Source organism: Aotus nancymaae, unplaced genomic scaffold, assembly GCF_030222135.1.
Source record: "Aotus nancymaae isolate 86718 unplaced genomic scaffold, 86718_ANA_hifiasm-v0.15.2.pri h1tg000016l, whole genome shotgun sequence".
Taxonomy (NCBI): Eukaryota; Metazoa; Chordata; class Mammalia; order Primates; family Aotidae; genus Aotus; species Aotus nancymaae.
In genome coordinates this window covers 13,373,502-13,391,381 of record NW_026988428.1, presented here as the reverse complement: position 1 = coordinate 13,391,381, position 17,880 = coordinate 13,373,502, and positions in this window count along the sequence as shown.

The window sequence follows — 17,880 nt, the reverse complement described above, 5'->3', positions numbered from 1 at the left end:
AAGATATGATTCTTACTCTGAGGAAACTACAGCTTAGTGGGAAATAAATAAGTATAAGGAAATAATGTGCACATAACATGAAAAGTACTAAAATAAAGTGCCCTAAATATTTCCTTTCTTCCATACTTTTCTCTACAACCAATATTTCTCAGAGCAGCCTCATAGCTATGGAATTTTCCTCTTTAAATCTTTTATAAATTTCTCATGTACCTTGAATAAAATCCAACTCATTACCACAGCTAATACTTTTAACAAGAGATAGTCTTGCTTATGTTTCCACTTTCATCTCTTGCTGTTCCATCCCTTGATCCTCCCATAAGCCAAGCACATTCCCACCAAAGAATGCCTTTGCCTTCACAAATCCCTCTGCATGAAGGTGGCAAGCCTACATCTTGGCTGATTTCTTCCTGCAGTTTATATCATTTCAAATGGCACTTCTCAAAGAGGCTATCCATAACCAAGACATTAAAAAGCACTCCCTCTTTAGTTATTCTTTATTACCATGCACCGTTTTACTTTTGCATGGCACTTAACATGCATGTTTGTACTTCTTCACTATCTGTGACTCCCACAGAGTCAGTTCTATGACAGCAGAAATTTCATCTGTTTTCTTTACCACTATGTGCCTAGAATGTAGAATCGCTCCTGGCATATGGCAGACATGTTGGGATTCACTTAGGGTAGTTGGCAAAATATTAGGGGAAGTATTAGGGAAAGCTGTAAAATTTATAGTCTCAAACCTTTTGGAAGGCCAAAAGGTTTTAATGGGACAGGCTGAAGTCAGCCAGTTCTTACCTTAGAGCATTAGGTCATAGGGTGAAGATCAAGAATAATAGTTGGGGAGAGATAGCATGGGGAGAAATGCCAGATATAGGTGATGAGGAGGAAGGCAGCAAATCACACTGCCATGTGTGTACCTATGCAACACTCTTGCATGTTCCTCACATGTACCCCAAAACCTAAAATGCAATAAAAAAAAAAGAATAGAAGCTTCCCCAGTTAAGTCTGTTTACCCCACGTTCCTCTGTGAGGACACTTACTCCGTGTTCATTCATGTAAACTCTGCAGGGATAGCCCTATCAGGTGGAGGTCGAAGGAAGATTACCCATTAATAGTGTTTACTCTGGGCCCCAGAAACAAAGCTTTCATCATTCGTAAAACCATCACTCTTTTAACCATGTTAATTATCCACAAGCATGTTCACTTAGAACCTCTGTTATTAAAGCTATACTGAATAAATGTGAAGAGGAACAGCAAGTAAAGGTCCGGTATCTGCAACTGCCCTCTGAGAGCAGGTAACGACCTTCCGAGCCCACTCAATTCACTGTGCTTTGTGTGTTTGAGTGTATTTATTCATCCGCCGCTGAGTCAAGGTCTCCACAGGTGGTGATCAACGTCTCAAGTGGTGACCGTGATGTGATCAATGCCACACAGACATTCTATACAACTTTTAGTGAAATGAGTGAATGAATGTACATCAGATTGACACAGGGGAGGGCCCTTGGGCAAACCCAGGGATTCATGGAAAACTTATTAGAAGAGAAATTCCTGCTAGTCTTTTTGCTTCACACTCAAAATCTCAGATTCTTCCAAAACTATCTTTCACGAAAAGATTTCTAAACCTTACCAGCTCCACAATCCAAAGGGTTATTTGACAAATTCCAGTTTTAAGCCTTTCTCTTAAAATGAGACTCAAAACTGAATGCAATAATCCCAAAAAAGTTTGTACAGCACAAAACCTACATATGTACTTTGTATGATCTGTTCCTTGGATTCCTATTAGTCCAAACTGAGTAGGCTCTTAGGCATAAACCGTCAAAATATCATTGGTTCAAACAGAGATAATGGTGAACAAAAACTTAGAGTCACATTACTGCTGTTTAGCTTCATTCTGTACTGTGACGATTTCTTTTTATACCAAAGTTCTGATGTTTATGTTTATCTCATTAAATTTTATCTCTTTTATCTCACCCTTGTATTCGAAATTATCAAGATCATTTCAAATCATCATTTTTGTCATCCATCATATTAATTACCTCATCCAGTTTTTTGTCAACCACAAACTTTAGCAGCAGTTTCTGTCATGCTTTAAATTATTGATTAAAATATGGATAGTTAATCAGTATTTCTTTATCATTAAAGAAATATTAAATTGCTTTAGATTTCTTTATTGCTATACTTGCAATAAGGAAACTAGTGTCCACCTTGAAGTTGATCTTTGCTCTGACTGCTGTATCTGTTTTTCTACAATGATCATAAAAGAGATTTTGTTGTATGCCTCACATATCGTCAGCTCAAACTTTTTAATGAAGTTTTCTCTACTTTTTCCAAGGTAGAGTTTTTCTAGTGGATAAAAAAGATAAAAAACAAGCAAAACTGAGGCATGTGTTTTAACATAAATGGTCATCTATTTTAATACTTGGAAAATGTATTTCTTATATATAACTATTGAAAATATAATTTATGCTTTGGCCCAAATAAATACTGATTTTTATTTTCGCATGTTGACGTTACAACTTTCGATGCTAATTAGAAATTATTCACACATTTTGCTGTGCCAATGGAAGTAAAAACTTTTTAAAGCTCAAAACAAAATAAAGATGAAATTAGTTAAAAGACAAGCAACAAATTTGAATGGCTTTCAACTAGAAAATATGAAAATCTGAAATAAATGAATAATTTTTTGAGAAAATATAGCTTACCAGAACTGACAACAAAAAATAAAGGTCTAAAAAGAAAAATTCCCCACGAAAAAATATTTTTTAAAACTATCAGAGATACTCCACCCTCCATAAAAAGTACAAGTCCCAGATGACTTCACAAGCAAAGTTACCATGGAATTTAATCTAATTGAGATAACAAGAAAAGGAGAAATGCCTTCTAATATTTGTTCTGAGCCGTAACAGAAATCAATTTCCTTTATATATACAAAGAACAACCATTAGGAATAAATAATGGGAGAAATTACTGAAATTAAAATAATAGAAAAAATGATTAAATGCCTGGGAATGAATAAGATCTTAAGAAAGTTATACTACAGTAATAAATGCCCTCATATCTTATTGAATTACAAGGACAAAGATTTATTTCTCATTTATATTTCATGTCCTTGGAGACTTGCCTGCTTACATAGTCCTCTAATTTTTGTTTTCATTTTGAAACTCAAGTTGAAAGAGCATCACCTACCAAGGACATGTTCATCTCATGACAGAGGGAAAAGCTAGTGATCCTTAAAGTTCATGCCAATGAGTAGCATATGTCCCAATCGTCCATATGATCAAAGCAAGTACTAAGGCCAAAACTGACATAAATGGAATGAGGAATTATAACCCTTCATATAGATAGGTAAAGAATAATTGGCACAACAATCATAAAGTCTACCCACAACTCAACTGTAACTGAAAATAAACCTGATTTTAAAAGAAAGATACAGTTGGATCTCATTTATGAACATTGATGCAAAATAGAGAGATGATTGAAAGTCTACTACTTAAATTAAGTGGGCTTTGTTCTAGGTATTCAAAGATAATGTTTAACAACAGAAAAATTGTTAATAAAATTCATTTTGTTAACGCACCTAGGAAAAAAGTATGATATACTTCCACAGACACTGAAAAAGCATTTGGCAAAAACTTAAAACTTTTCTTTTCTTTTCTGATACAGAGTCTCATTCCATTGCCCAGGCTGGAGTGCAGTGGCACAATCACGGCTGACTGCAGCCTTGACCTCATGGGCTTACATGATACACACACCTCAGCCTCCCAGGTAGCTGGTACTACAGGCATGTGCCACCATGTCTGTTTAATTTTTGTTATTTTAGTAGAGAGGGGGTTTCACCATATTGCCTAGGCTGGTCGCGAACTCCTGGCTCACGTGATCTGCCTGCCTCAGCCTCCCAAATTGCTGGGATTACAGGCATGAACCACCACACCCAGCAACACTTTTTTTAATTTTAAAAAATCCTCAATAAAATGAGAACTGATAGATATTTTCTTTTTTTTTTTTTTTGAGACAGAGTCTTGCTCTTGTCACCCAGGCTAGAGTGTAGTGGCACAATCTCGGCTCACCTCAAACTCCACCTCCTGGGTTCAAGAGATTCTCCTGCCTCAGCCTCCCTACAGGCACCCACCTCCACACCCGGCTAATTTTTTTTTTTTTTGTATTTTTTTTTGTATTTTTAGTAGAGACGAGGTTTCAGCATGTTAGCCAGGATGGTCTCGATCTCCTGACCTTGTGATCCACCTGCCTCGGCCTCCCAAACTGCTGAGATTACAGGCATGAGTCAACACACCTGGCCTCTTTCTTACAACGACATGCCAGTGTTATACTGAATAGGAAAACACTGAAGGCATTTAAGTTAAAGATATTGATAGGGCAAACAGGTTTTCTGACAGCACTGTAATACAACATTTTACTAGAGGTATTAAACAATGCACTGATATAAAAGAAAAGTAAATATATTGAAACATTAAAATAGAAGATATTAAACTATATTTACATGTGACTGAAATTTTTGTGCACCTGGAAACCAAAGAAAATCAGATGCTGGAGAGAATGTGGAAAAATAGGAACACTTTTACACTGTTGGTGGGAGTGTAAATTAGTTCAACCATTGTGGAAGACAGTGTGGCGATTCCTCAAGGACCTAGAAATAGAAATTCCATTTGACCCAGCAATCCCATTACTGGGTATATATCCAAAGGATTATAAATCATTCTGTTATAAAGACACGTGCACATGTATGTTCATTACGGCACTGTTTACAATAGCAAAGACCTGGAACCAATTCAAATGCCCATCATTGATAGACTGGACAAGGAAAATGTGGCACATATACACCATGAAATACTATGCAGTCATAAAAAACGATGAGTTCGTGTCCTTTATAGGGACATGGATGAATCTGGAAACCATCATTCTCAGCAAACTGACACAAGAACAGAAAATCACACACCACATGTTCTTACTCATAGGTGGGTGTTGAACAATGAGAACACATGGACACAGGAAGGGGAGCATCACACACTGGGGTCTGTTGAGGGAGACTAGGGGAGGGGCAGCGGGGGTAGGGAGGTTGGAGAGGCATAACATGGGGAGAAATGCCAGATATAGGTGATGGGGATGGAGGCAGCAAAGCACATTGCCATGCACGTACCTATGCAACAATCCTGCATGATCTGCACATGTACCCCAGAACCTAAAGTACAATAAAAAATAAAAATAAAAATAAATCCCCACCCCCAAAAAAGAAAATCAATTATACAAGAGCTACAAGAATAAGATAATTTGGTTTGGTAACTGAGTTTCCAAGTAACATCAGAAAGCAATTGTCTCCAATATATGTAAAGAATTGCCTTTAGGGAGCAAACCTACAAAGGAAGCAAAAGTTGCAATCATATTATCAGTACAATGATAAAGTACCTAGGAATGAGTGTAACAAGATATATACAAGGTTTATGTGAGGAAAAACTACTTGTCTGAGCGTTTAGTAAGATTTAAATGAATGATAATATTTTCCATATTTGTAATTTAAAAACTAACTGTACGTAATAGGAGAGAAGCTTTGCCTAAAACTAGTAAAACAAGAATTGGGTATGTAATAAGTTATTAAACCACAAAGGTGATTTGTGAGAAAAGTTATAATAATAACTATCAAACCTTGGGAATATGTCAGAATCCAGGCTGAAGTTAAAGACTCAGATGGAGAAATAGAGTAAATTCCCATCTTTTTTTAACTTTTATTTTAAGTTCAGGGGTACATGTGCAGGTTTGTCACATAGGTAAACATGCCACGCAAGTTTGTTGTACATATTATTTCATAAGCCAGTTATTAAGCCTAGTACTCATTTGTTATTTTTTCTGACCCACTCCCTCCTCCCAACCTTCACCATCCAATAGGCCCCAGTGTGTGTTGTTCTCCTCTGTCTTGTCCAGAGAAAATGTGATGAGTTGCTAGTAAAGTAGTATAAATATATTGTTTAGATTTTCACAGGTAGCCACCAAAAAAAAAAAAAACAGAAATGCTTAAAGAGTTTTCCTCTGGGAAATCCTAGCTAGAGCAGTGAGGCGAGAAAAAGAAGTAAAAGGCATCGAAATAGGAACAGAAGTCAAACTATCTCTATTTGCTGATGATATGATTCTATACCTGGAAAACCATAATGGCTTTGCTAAAAGAATCCTGGGGCTAATAAATGAATTCAGTAATGTTTCAAGATACAAAATCAATGCACAAAAATCAGTAGCATTTCTATACACCAATAAGGTTCAAATCAAGAATTCAATCTCATACACAATAGCCGCAAAGGAAAATAAAATACCCAGGAATACATCTAACTAAGGATGTGAAACAGCTTTGTAGAAGAACTACAAAACACTGCTGAAAGAAATCACAGATGACACAAATAAATGGAAAAGCATTCTATGCTCATGGATTGAAAGAATCAGTATCATTAAAATGGCTATACTGCCCAAAGCAATCTACACACTGAATGCTATTACTATTAAGCTACAAATGTCATTTTTCACAGAACTACAGGCAGCTATTCTAAAATGTATATGAACCCCCCCCCAAAAAAAAGGGCCTGAATAGCCAAAGCAATCCTAAGCAAAAAGAACAAAGCTTGAGGTATCACATTACCCAACTTCAAACTATATTATAAGGCTGCAGTAACCAATACAGTAATGGCACAAAAACAGATACATTAGACTAGTGGAGCAGAATAGAATACCCAGAAATAAAGTCATACACCTATAGCTATATGATCTTTAACAAAGTCTACAACAACAAAGCAATGGGAAAAGGACGCCCTTATTTAATAAATGGTGCCGGAATAGCTGGCTAGCCATATTCAGAAGAATGAAACTGGATCCCTACTTTTCACCATATACAAAAATTAATCCATGGAGGATTAAAGATTTAAATGTAAGTCCTCAAACCATAAGAATACTGGAAGAAAACCTAGGAAACGCCATTCTGGACATTGGCCTTGATAATTTATGATCAAGTTCTCAAAAATCGTTGTAGCAAAAATTAAAACTGACAAGTGGGACCTAATTAAACCAAAGAGCTTCTGTGCAGCAAAACAATTGACAGAATAAACAGATTACCTGCAGAACGGGAGAAAATACTCACAAACTATGCATCTGGCGAAGGTCTAATATCCATAATCTATAAGGAACTTAAATAAAATAACAAGCTAAAAAAACCCCATTTAAAAGTGGGCAAGATATGAAAAGGACAACAAACAGATTTTTCACAGTCCCACAACACTAACCATCATAGAAATGCAAATCAAAACCACAATGAGATCTCATACCAGTCAGAATGACTATTATTAAAAAATCAAAAAATAACAGATGCCAGTACGGCTTCAGAGAAAAAGAAAGGCTTATATACTGTTCATGGGAATGTAAATTAGTCCAAACAATGTGGGAAGCAGTTTGGAGATTTCTCAAAGAATTTAAAATAGAACTATTGTTCAACCCAGCAGTCCCATTACTGGGTTTATATTCCAAAGAAAATAGGCATTCTAACAAAATGACACAGGATATCCTATATTAATAATGGCCCTATTCACAATAGCAAAGGCATGAAATCAATCTAGGTGACCATCAACAGTATATTGGATGAAAAGAATGTGGTGCATATATATCATCAAATACTATGCAGCCATAAAAAAGAACAAAACCACGCCCTTTGCCGCAACATAGAAACACCTGGAGCCCATTGTTCTAAGCAAATTAACACAGGAACAGAAAATCAAATATAGCATGTTCTCACTTATAAGTGGGAGCTAAACATTGGATACTCACGAGGTTGGGCGTGGTGGCTCATGCCTGTAGTCCCAATACTTTGAGAGGCCAAGGAGATGCCCAAGAGTTCTAGAACAGAATGGACAACAGTGAGATCTCCTCTCTTTAAGAAAAAAAAAAGTACTTATGGACATAAAGATAGCAACCGTAGACACTGGGGACCACTAGAGAGGTAAGGGAAGGAGGCAGTCAGCGCTGAAAAACTACCTATTGGGAACTATGCTCAGTACCTGGGTGATGGGATCAATCATACCCCAAACCTCAGCATCATGCAATATAGCCTGTTAACTAACTTGCACATGTACCCTCTGAATCTAAAATAGAAGTAGAAATTTAAAAAAAAAAGTTTGCTTTTGGGATATGGGCCTGGAAAAGGGGAAGGGAACATTTTATTTTCCTTAGCTCTACTGTAATAATTATTTTTTTACTGTATGCATAATTTCCTTATTTAAAAAACCAATACGAATTAAATGATGGAAAATTAAATACAAAAGAAAAGATATAAAATATTTATCCTGGAGAAGGTGAAAATTCATTGAGCCCCTAACTTTTTTGGACATCCTTTGTAAATCATAGTCTCCATAGGTAAAGAAAAATCAAAGCAAAACCAATCTATGAATTACTGAAACTATGTGATGCACAAAAAGTTTGAGAAAATAAGAGAGACAGTGCCATTCAACATCTTGATATTCTTTATGGCTGATATGGTTTGGCTGTGTTTCCCCACCCAACTCTCACCTTGAATTGTGTCAATCCTCACATGTCGTGGGAGGGACCTCGTGGGAGGTAACTGAATCATAGGGACGGGTTTTTCCCCTGCTGTTCTCGTGACAGTGAATAAGTCTCAAAGATCTAATGGTTTTATAAAAGGGAATTTCCCCGCACATGCCCTTTTGCCTGCCGCCATGTAAGATATCCCTTTGCTCTTCCTTCATCTTCCACCATGATTGTGAGGCTTCCGCAGCCATGTGGAACTGTAAGTCCATTAAACCTCTTTTCTTTATAAATTACCCGGTCTTGGGTATGTCTTTATTAGCAGCATGAGAACATACTAACACAATGGTGATCACAGGTCATAAGACTGAAGCTTTGCAAGAAGCCCCATGTAACAGTTCCCAGTGCTCTTGCTGACCTTTTTAATAATATGATCTCTTTCTACTTCTAACTTTGTAGTTCTTATTTCACTTTGAATTTCTACACACAGGAATTCAATCTTTGTGAAGACCATGAATTTCTAGGTCAGCCTGCAATCAGCTCAATTTATTTCCAACCTTAAAGTACAAAACGTATCTCTGGAATTGTACTTTTAAAGTAATTTTTACATTAGGTCTTATAATGTTCAATTGTCTTACATACTTTAGAGTAGTTGATAATGTTGTTCTCCCTCCCTAAACTTTTCTTTCTGGTTTTGCATTTAAATGGAAAGGACCTACCTCCTGAAACTCAGCAGAACGGTAAATTTATTGAGTGTTTTGACAGGCATAAGAAATTTTTTAATTATGGTAATTTTATTGGAATTATTAGGAAATGGAAAATGAATAGGAATAGGGAAAATTAGGAAGATTGTATTATTTCTAATTAGGCAATAGCTATTTTAAATTAAAGAATCACAAAACTGATGCACCAATAATGCTCTATGGCAACCTAGGTTGGATACTGGCACAGAGAAAAAGATTAGGATAGGATAGGTGAAAAAGCAGGTGAAATCCAAATAAGTCAGAATTTTAATTAACGATAATCTGCCGGTCAACTTCTTACTTTTGAAAAATGTACCATGTTTATACAAAATAGTAATATCAGGACAAACTGGGTGAAAAGTGTTAAGAAACATCTCTATCTTTGCTAATATCTGGAGTCAGGGAAATGGGGGAAGGAATTAAGTATTAGTGTAACTTTGTAAAGAAAAGATTTACTACAAGGGCAAAATAATTAGGCCATCAGATCCAACAGAAGGAAGAAACACAAAGCTTTTTGATTTGGCCCAACATTGACATCTGCCCCACTTATTGTATACAATAAAAGCTTTAAAAAACAAAATCACTTGTATAGAAACATTCATTTATTTTCCCCTGGATAATAAGCATCATGAACCTTCAGCTCCTGCTCTATCATTGGTATTGCTGCCATATCATTGGTATTGGAAATGTAGTAGGCATTCAGTCATTTGATCAATAAAAATTAAAGTAATTTCTCATTGATATTGCATTTATGTTTATGGTGTATTAAGCTTCTAACATATCCCAATTACTCAGAATCAACTGACTGAATGGAATTGATTCTGATTTGTATGATCAAACCATATAAACAGAGTTAGTTATAATGTGTTATAATTATTAGTGAATTACCACCTAGATAGGATGGTATTATCAGGGTTGTTAATGATAACAGTAAACCAATCTGCAGGAAAATATCTCCATATTTTTTCAGTTGCTACTTCCTTTATGAGGAACCAATAGCAAAAGGCATCTATCTTGGCCATCATGGTGGTTTATGTCTGTAATCCCCAGCACTTTGGGAGCCCAAGACTGGCAGAACACTTGAGGCCAGGAGTCTGAGACCAGTTTGGCCAACATGGCGAAACTCCATCTCTACTAAAAATACGAATATTAGCTGGGTATGGTGGCACACTCCTGTAAACCCAGCCTACTTGGGAGGCAGGAGAATCACTTGAACCCAGGAGGCAGAGACCACACCACTACATTCCCGCCTAGGCTACAGAGAAAGACTCCATCCCAAAAAAAAAAAAAAAAAAAACTTTTTCTATGATAGTAAAGAAATATTAATAGTTTTTAAATATGAAAGGATTTAGCTTTGTACTATGCTGATAATTTATTAACTTAGACTGAATATTTAACATATCTCTGAAAAGTAACTGTACATGTTATTACCAAAAATAATATATCTATGATTTGATTACCTTTGTTAACAAAGCTGACTTTAGATTCTGGAAAATCATTTCTCCATTAAGGTTAGACATTCATACACTTAAAATGACAACCTTTAATTTAATATATCCATTTAGGAAAATAATAGAAAATATCTGGCTTTGCAACCATTATAGCAGTTTAATTATTCAGAAAATTTTTAACAGTACAATATATTTCAATGATATGGAGATTATTAAATGTTTTAATGGAATCATTCATTTGGAAGAAGACTTTCATCTTACAATTAATTTTCCAGTTACCAAAATGTTAAATTAATAAAATGTTCACATCTTTTCATGTAATTAATCATGTAATTGAAATTCACAAAGCCCAATGTCTGGTGCCTTTTTTTTGCATGGTTTACTTATTGATTGGACCAAGAATATATGGTTATGTATGAGAAATTAAAAGGGTACACTGTTCAATGGAGAGTGAGGATCTCTCTATGGTTCTGCATTTCTTTATCTAAAGCAAATCACCTGGTATACTATATTTATGTCCACTCTTTATCTTATTGCTGTCTTTATAAGTGATATTCCACTTTATAAGTGATACTTGTAAGAAAGTGTTGCTACTACTAGGTACTTCCAACATTTGGAGAAAAAAAATTGGCACATAAAGGTTTTTAAGAAACATTTTATGAATGTCTTTTTATTTCCTTCTTCTAAGTTAGAACAAAATTCTACATCTGATAAAGTGCCTTTAGACAATATTTTCTTGTTTGTTTTTGTTTTTACCAAACAACTGATTTTGATGGTTCAGACCTTTATCCACTAAAAATAGTACTTAAATACAATCACTCCTAGTCTTCTAAATATACTAAAATGATAAATCACTACTCTTAATCATTGGATGGCATAATTATATACTTTATGGTTCAAAGTTAGAGAACATAGCAGAGTACCTTATATTTTTAGAAATCTATGAGCATATAATGTGAGACCTAAAGACATGTACCAATTTCACTGGAGAAAAGCAAGTGACTGTGGATTGCCTAGGGAGTTTAAATTACTTCAGTATTGATAAAAGGCAATAAGCATAATTCAAATGCAGGATTCTTCATCAAGCCTGAAAATGAAAGCTCTTTCAAATGAGAAGATAAAGGAAAGTATAAATACTGAATGGCAAAAGTCTTCCAAAGCATCTTAAGGAAAAACTAAGGAAGAAAGATTTAGATATGTGAGTCGTATTATTTTCCTAAGGTTGCCATAACAAATTACCACAGATTGAGTGGCTTGAAAAACAGAAATTTATGTTCACAGTTCTGGAAGCTAGAAATCTGAAATCAATAAACACGTCATCAGTTCACAGTCCCTCTGAAAACCATAGGCGAGAATCCTTCCTCTCCTCCTGCTAGTTTCCGATGGTTGCCATCAATCTGTGGCTGCATCCCTCCAGTCTCTGCCTCAATTAGTCTCATGGCTTTTTTTGCTATAAGTGTATCTGTCTCTGTTTCTCTGTGTTTCCATGTCTTTTCTTACAAGGATGCCAGCGATTGGATTTAGGGTCCACTCAAATCCAGTATGACTTCATCTGAACTCACATCTTAATTATATCTGCAAAGACCCCATTTCCAAATGAAATTGCAGTCACAGTTACAGGGTTAGAATTTGAACACATCTTTTGGGGGAAAACAATTCAAACCATTACAGGCTCTGAAGGAAAGTAACATCTCAAAGCTTTTTCTTAAGAAAGCTGTGCCATGCCAAATAGAAATAAACTTAAGTATGAGAACTATTCTGTGAGTATTCTTCGGCCATTTAACTCAATGTGATCATCAAGAAAAGAACTGAAAATATTTGTCGGGCCATAGATCTCCCCAGGGAAAAACTGTAAGGGGACACCATTCACAGAGACTATGGTAGATATGATGCTTCCTGGAGTGGTAGCATTCAAAGTGTGTGCTTCAATTTCAAATTCTTTACTGGAGCTAATAAGATAATCTAAAGGAATTAATCAAGCTAATGATAGAATAATAATGGGAGTGGAGCCTGGATAAAATTGGAATGTCCTATCCAAAGAGACAGTGTTATTTCACTCCTTCCTACTACTTCCTACTATGGTCATGCAGAAATATGGGTCAGTGCTACTAGGCAACTCATTTTTAAAAAGAGAAGAATAGGACTAGGTGTGGTAGCTCATGCCTGTAACTCCAACACTTTGGGAGGCTGAGGTAGGAGAACTGAGGTCAAGAATTTGAGTCCAGCCTAGGTAATGTAGTGAGACTGCATCTCTACAAAATTAAAAATTAAAAAAAAAAAAAAAGGGCGTAGTCACGTGTGCCTGTCGTCCTAGCTACTTAGGAGGTTGATTCATGGCTGCAATGAGCTGTTATCGAGCCACTGACTCCTACCTGGGTGACTCTAGAGAGAGACACTGTCTCAAAAAAACTTAAAAGTAAAAAGTTTCAAGAAAAGTATGAAATTTTAACATAAAATTCTCCAATGTTTAAGTAATAAAAATGTTTAAACTATAGGATGATTTCAGATGTTGAGTCTCTAATTTGCAATCTCTGATTCAAATATATCTTCCTCATATTATGGGAAAAAGTTTCTTAAACTAAGAATTCTGACCTTAAACGGGAAAAACTGAGAAGACTCTAACCCTAATGATGGCATAAGTTGTATAACTTCCACATAGGCATAAGCATACACTAATGACTTGCTTTTAATTTCACTGTGAAAATGGAAGTAATCAGAAGAGAATTCCTCTAGTGCTTACCACAAAACTGCCATCTGTCCCTGTTTTCTTATTTCTTCTGCCTTCCCTCCTGTTACAATGGATGAATGATTCATGCTGCTCTCTAGGCCATCCCCTCCACCTGTGTCATGAATCATATTCTTTTTTTACCACTCAAAGCCATTTCCTTAGCAATGCAATGATCTCTCTCTCTCTCTCTCTCTCTCTCTCTCTCTCTCTCTCTCCTTGCTCTCTCAGCCAAATTCCTTAGAAGTGCTGTTCTTCCATCTGTAAAGATTTTATTCCCAGAATTTACTGAAAATGCTAATATGCAAGGTCAACAATGACTTCTACTTTTCCAAATTTTATCAATTCTATGGCTTCATTTTATCCAATCTATTATCAGTACTTGTTCAACACCTCTTTTTGAACTCATTTTCACTTGACTTCGATATCACCGTCTGGGTTATCCTCCCATTTCTTAATCTATTTTGACAGTTTCCCCATTTCATGTCCCAGAATGTTCAGCGACGTGAAAATAAATGTTCGGTCACATCCTTGACTTGCCTGGGGCCCAGAAGTCCTGTGGGCAAGAAACTTGAACACAGCTCAAAAATAACATGTCGGTACACAGAGACCTATCTAGTGAACTAGGAACCCTAATGGAAGCTGATTTAGATGAAGAAGGGAAAAAGGAGCTCAGAAAATTTTATATATATAATATATATTATCCCAAAAATGAAGAAGTCTGGCAAAATGTGGCAAGGAATGAAATGTAGAGAGAATAGTGATCCCAGGTTTAATGTGGGGTGCTACCTGTGACCTAACCCAGCAGCACCCTCCTGTAACACTGCACACACCCTACAACCACAGCAAGAAAGAAGAGAGAGCTCAGGAATAAGGGTGAGGGAAAGTGTACCTAGAGTTTCAAAAGTCTGCCCATGAGGAAACCCTTTGCTTAAACTGAGCAAGTCTCAAGAAACAGAGGGCCAAAACCCATAGAGGTCAGGAGGAAATTGGCCATACTGGGATAACGATGCAGGCAGCCACCCTATGAGGGGAAGGAGCATCTGTCAGTGCAACAGGAGCTGAAGAGGCAAACACTAGAGAGAAAACTGTCAGAGAAGAAAATACCAGCTCTGATTCTTACGTACAACTTCCACTAAACACTCCTGGAGGGAAGAAAGATGTGAAACAAAGCCTGGACTTCCAGTTCATCAGTCGTTCTATAAATGATCTGAAATTATATAAAACTGCTAACAAAATATCCAAGCAAAGGCACACATGGTGTTTGTTTTAACTTCTTGAATATTTTTTTTCCTTAATTTATGAAAACAGCCTTTCATTTAGAACAATTGTCATGAAGAATTTTACTCCATTTTTCAGGGTTTGAACCCTGAAAGCTTTTAGATCCCACCCTTGATCTTTCCCCTCTTACCACGCGTCTGAGCAAGCTAATAAGAAGGCCCAGCAACTCCATCTCCTGGTGCCAGTGGGGAAGTTCAAAACAAATTGGGCTGGGATTGCACAGAAATGCTCACAGCATCCCCACTCTCTAACCACATTAAAAAACAAAGCTATTATCATCCCTTGGCTCAAGCCGTTCCAAACTGGCTTGGTTGTGCACCCTGTTCTCCCCAGAAAGTCTCATTTTGTGAGAAATAATCCATTTCATATTGTCTTGGTACATGTGTGGCATCCTCAGTCTCCACTTGGAAAGAAATTTTGAATGGGAAGGATTGATCCCCCACCCTCCACAGGTAGCCACAAAAGAGCAGTGTTATGATGGAGTGTACCAAAAAGTCCTATAAAATATAATATATAATAATAATAACAGGTAAAAGAAACTGAGAGAAAATAAAACAATCTTTGGCAGAAAGTGAACTATAACGGTCAGTTCCCAAAGTCCCCATCTCTTTCCATTTCTGGAGAACATCTTCTGAAGTTATACCTCCCTTATTAGTGTTAAGCTATAAATAAGTAAACACTTGGGAAGGTTCCCCATGAGCCCTTCTCAAGCTGGAAGCATCCTTTAGGAATTCACAGCATATTTTCACTCAAATGCCATCAGTGTTCTAATACATTTAGAAAGAAACAATATGTAATGAAATACACACATTGAAATGACATTTTATTACCTCAAGCAGTATCTCCCTTTAATCTCCAGCTTGTAATCATTCATCAGGTGCTATTCAACATGAAGCTTTCTCATTTCTGAGAGTGTTCACAGACACTTTGCATATAAGCACAATCTATACTTGCCAACTGACAATTGTTGCAGAAATCTTGCTATCTCTAGAGCAGATAGAGTGAGCATGAGAAAATGATTAAGGGCTCCTTGCCGAAGGGAAGAGAGAATTCCATTGAAAACTCCTTAGAGATCATTGCTTTTTAGGTGAAAAACCAAAAAGAAAACAAGAAGGGGAAAGAAAATTAAAGTCTGAAAACAGATGTGGAACATTGTTTGCATGTAAAAAAAAATACATGTTTTCACTCAGATGATTAACCTCTCGAGGCTAAAATGTTACTGGCTTTCGGTGCACTCTTAGTTTCTCACAGAACGAAACCCAGCATTCTGCTTGGCATGGGCTACAGTCTGAATTTTATTGACTATTTTAAAGTTCTGACATGATTTTGATCTTTACTTAGACATTAAAAAAAATGCCTGAACAAATAACAGGGTAAAATTCACTCTTTAACCTCTGGAACTGAATTCAGATTTGGTAAGACATCAATTCAAGGGTAAAACAACTTTAAAAGTCCATTAACAATGGTCACCAGTTAAAAGCATCTTTAGTGCTATGACAGGATGGATACTGTGTCTGGCAGAGAGAAAGGAAGTAAAAGAAATAATTTATCTTCCCCCAAATTTTCATTCTGCATCACTGCAGAATTTTAAGAACTAGAGGACATTTTGGAGATGGCATTTCACTCATACTCAGGCACTAAAGTATTTACAATCCCTTACTTTAGCCATGACTTGAGCTCTCAAGTACATTATATTTAATTAGGGTAATTTATACTATTATCATAAGTCTTTCACACATGGTGTGATAAAATTCTTTCACACATGGCCCTTATTGGATAAAAAATTACTCTACATACTAGATAGTCTCTTATAATAGCAGTGTGGGAAAGTGCCTAGCTTAGTGTTTTGAAAATACACAGGTTCTTAATAATAATGGATAATAGACAGATTCTAAAAAGTGAAGAATAAAATGGTGAACGGGTTAAATGCTACACTCCATTAACAATCCTTCAAAGACTGGTACATTTTATGGTGTTTTAATAAATGTGGCTATTGGAACAGCCTCTAGAACGCTTCTCTTGGATTTTTTTTTTTTCTTACTTGAAGAGGAATACATAAAAGCTTCTGAAGATTCAGCAAAAAGCTATTTCAGCTGTCTCTTTTCCTGGCTCAGTACATCATTCCCCATAATTGTGTCAGCAAAACCAAATTGTAGTTGTAGAAGTTAAGGAAGATGAGTATAGATTTTCACAAAGGACTAAGAGACTAAGACTGAGACTTTTCTGTGTCTCTGGACAACATTTGCTGGGAGCAAAGGTTTCCTGCCATCTTCATCAACTAGACATGCAAAAAAGAAGGAAATGGGAAAATAAGAAACTATTATAGAAAAGATCTGTTGTTCCAGGGTAAAAATCTTCCTTATACAGAAATATTTCTGGTTTTGTTTCATTTTTCCCAATTCAACTACAGAGACAAAATTAAAAAGCTTTTCTAGGATTCTAAGAAAGAAGAATAGCAAACTAAATAGAACAAGAGCTAACACAAGCTATGGGACTGGGTCCTATTAAAAAAAAAAAAGTACATATATGACTATTATTTACAGAATGTTTCTGGTTTTGTTTCATTTTTCCCAAGTCAACTACAGAGACGAAATTAAAAAGCTTTTCTAGGATTCTAAGAAAGAAGAACAGCAAACTAAATAGAACAACAGCTAACACAAGCTATGGGACTGGGTCCTATTTAAAAAAAAAAAAAGTCCATATATGACTATTATTTGCCATAAAGCTTAACTGATGATTTAGACGTTCGTTGGTGGCCTCCCTAGAAATCTTCCTGTCCTACCACTTCCCAAATAATTCTACAAAGTAAAGTAGAAGCAGGAAAATGGACTTCAATCCTCACTTAAGCTCGTTGCCTCCTGCTGGGCAAAGGATTTAGTTCACAATCAAGCATGTGACCAAAGCCAGTGTATAAAACAGTGATTCTTCTCAAGCTTGTTTCAAGAATTTCTAGATCCAAACCTGCCCCTTTTGTCCACTGGACATAAAAGAAGTTTATCCATAGTCCTGGTAGCTATTCAAAAATCATTTCAAGACTGTGGGAGAACCATCACTAGGGAGGTGTTGACTATCCAGAAGGCTGGACTGAGAGAAAGGGAGAGAAACTGATTCTCAGTGACACCTAAAACCTGCTCTACCTCTGGACTTTTTAGTT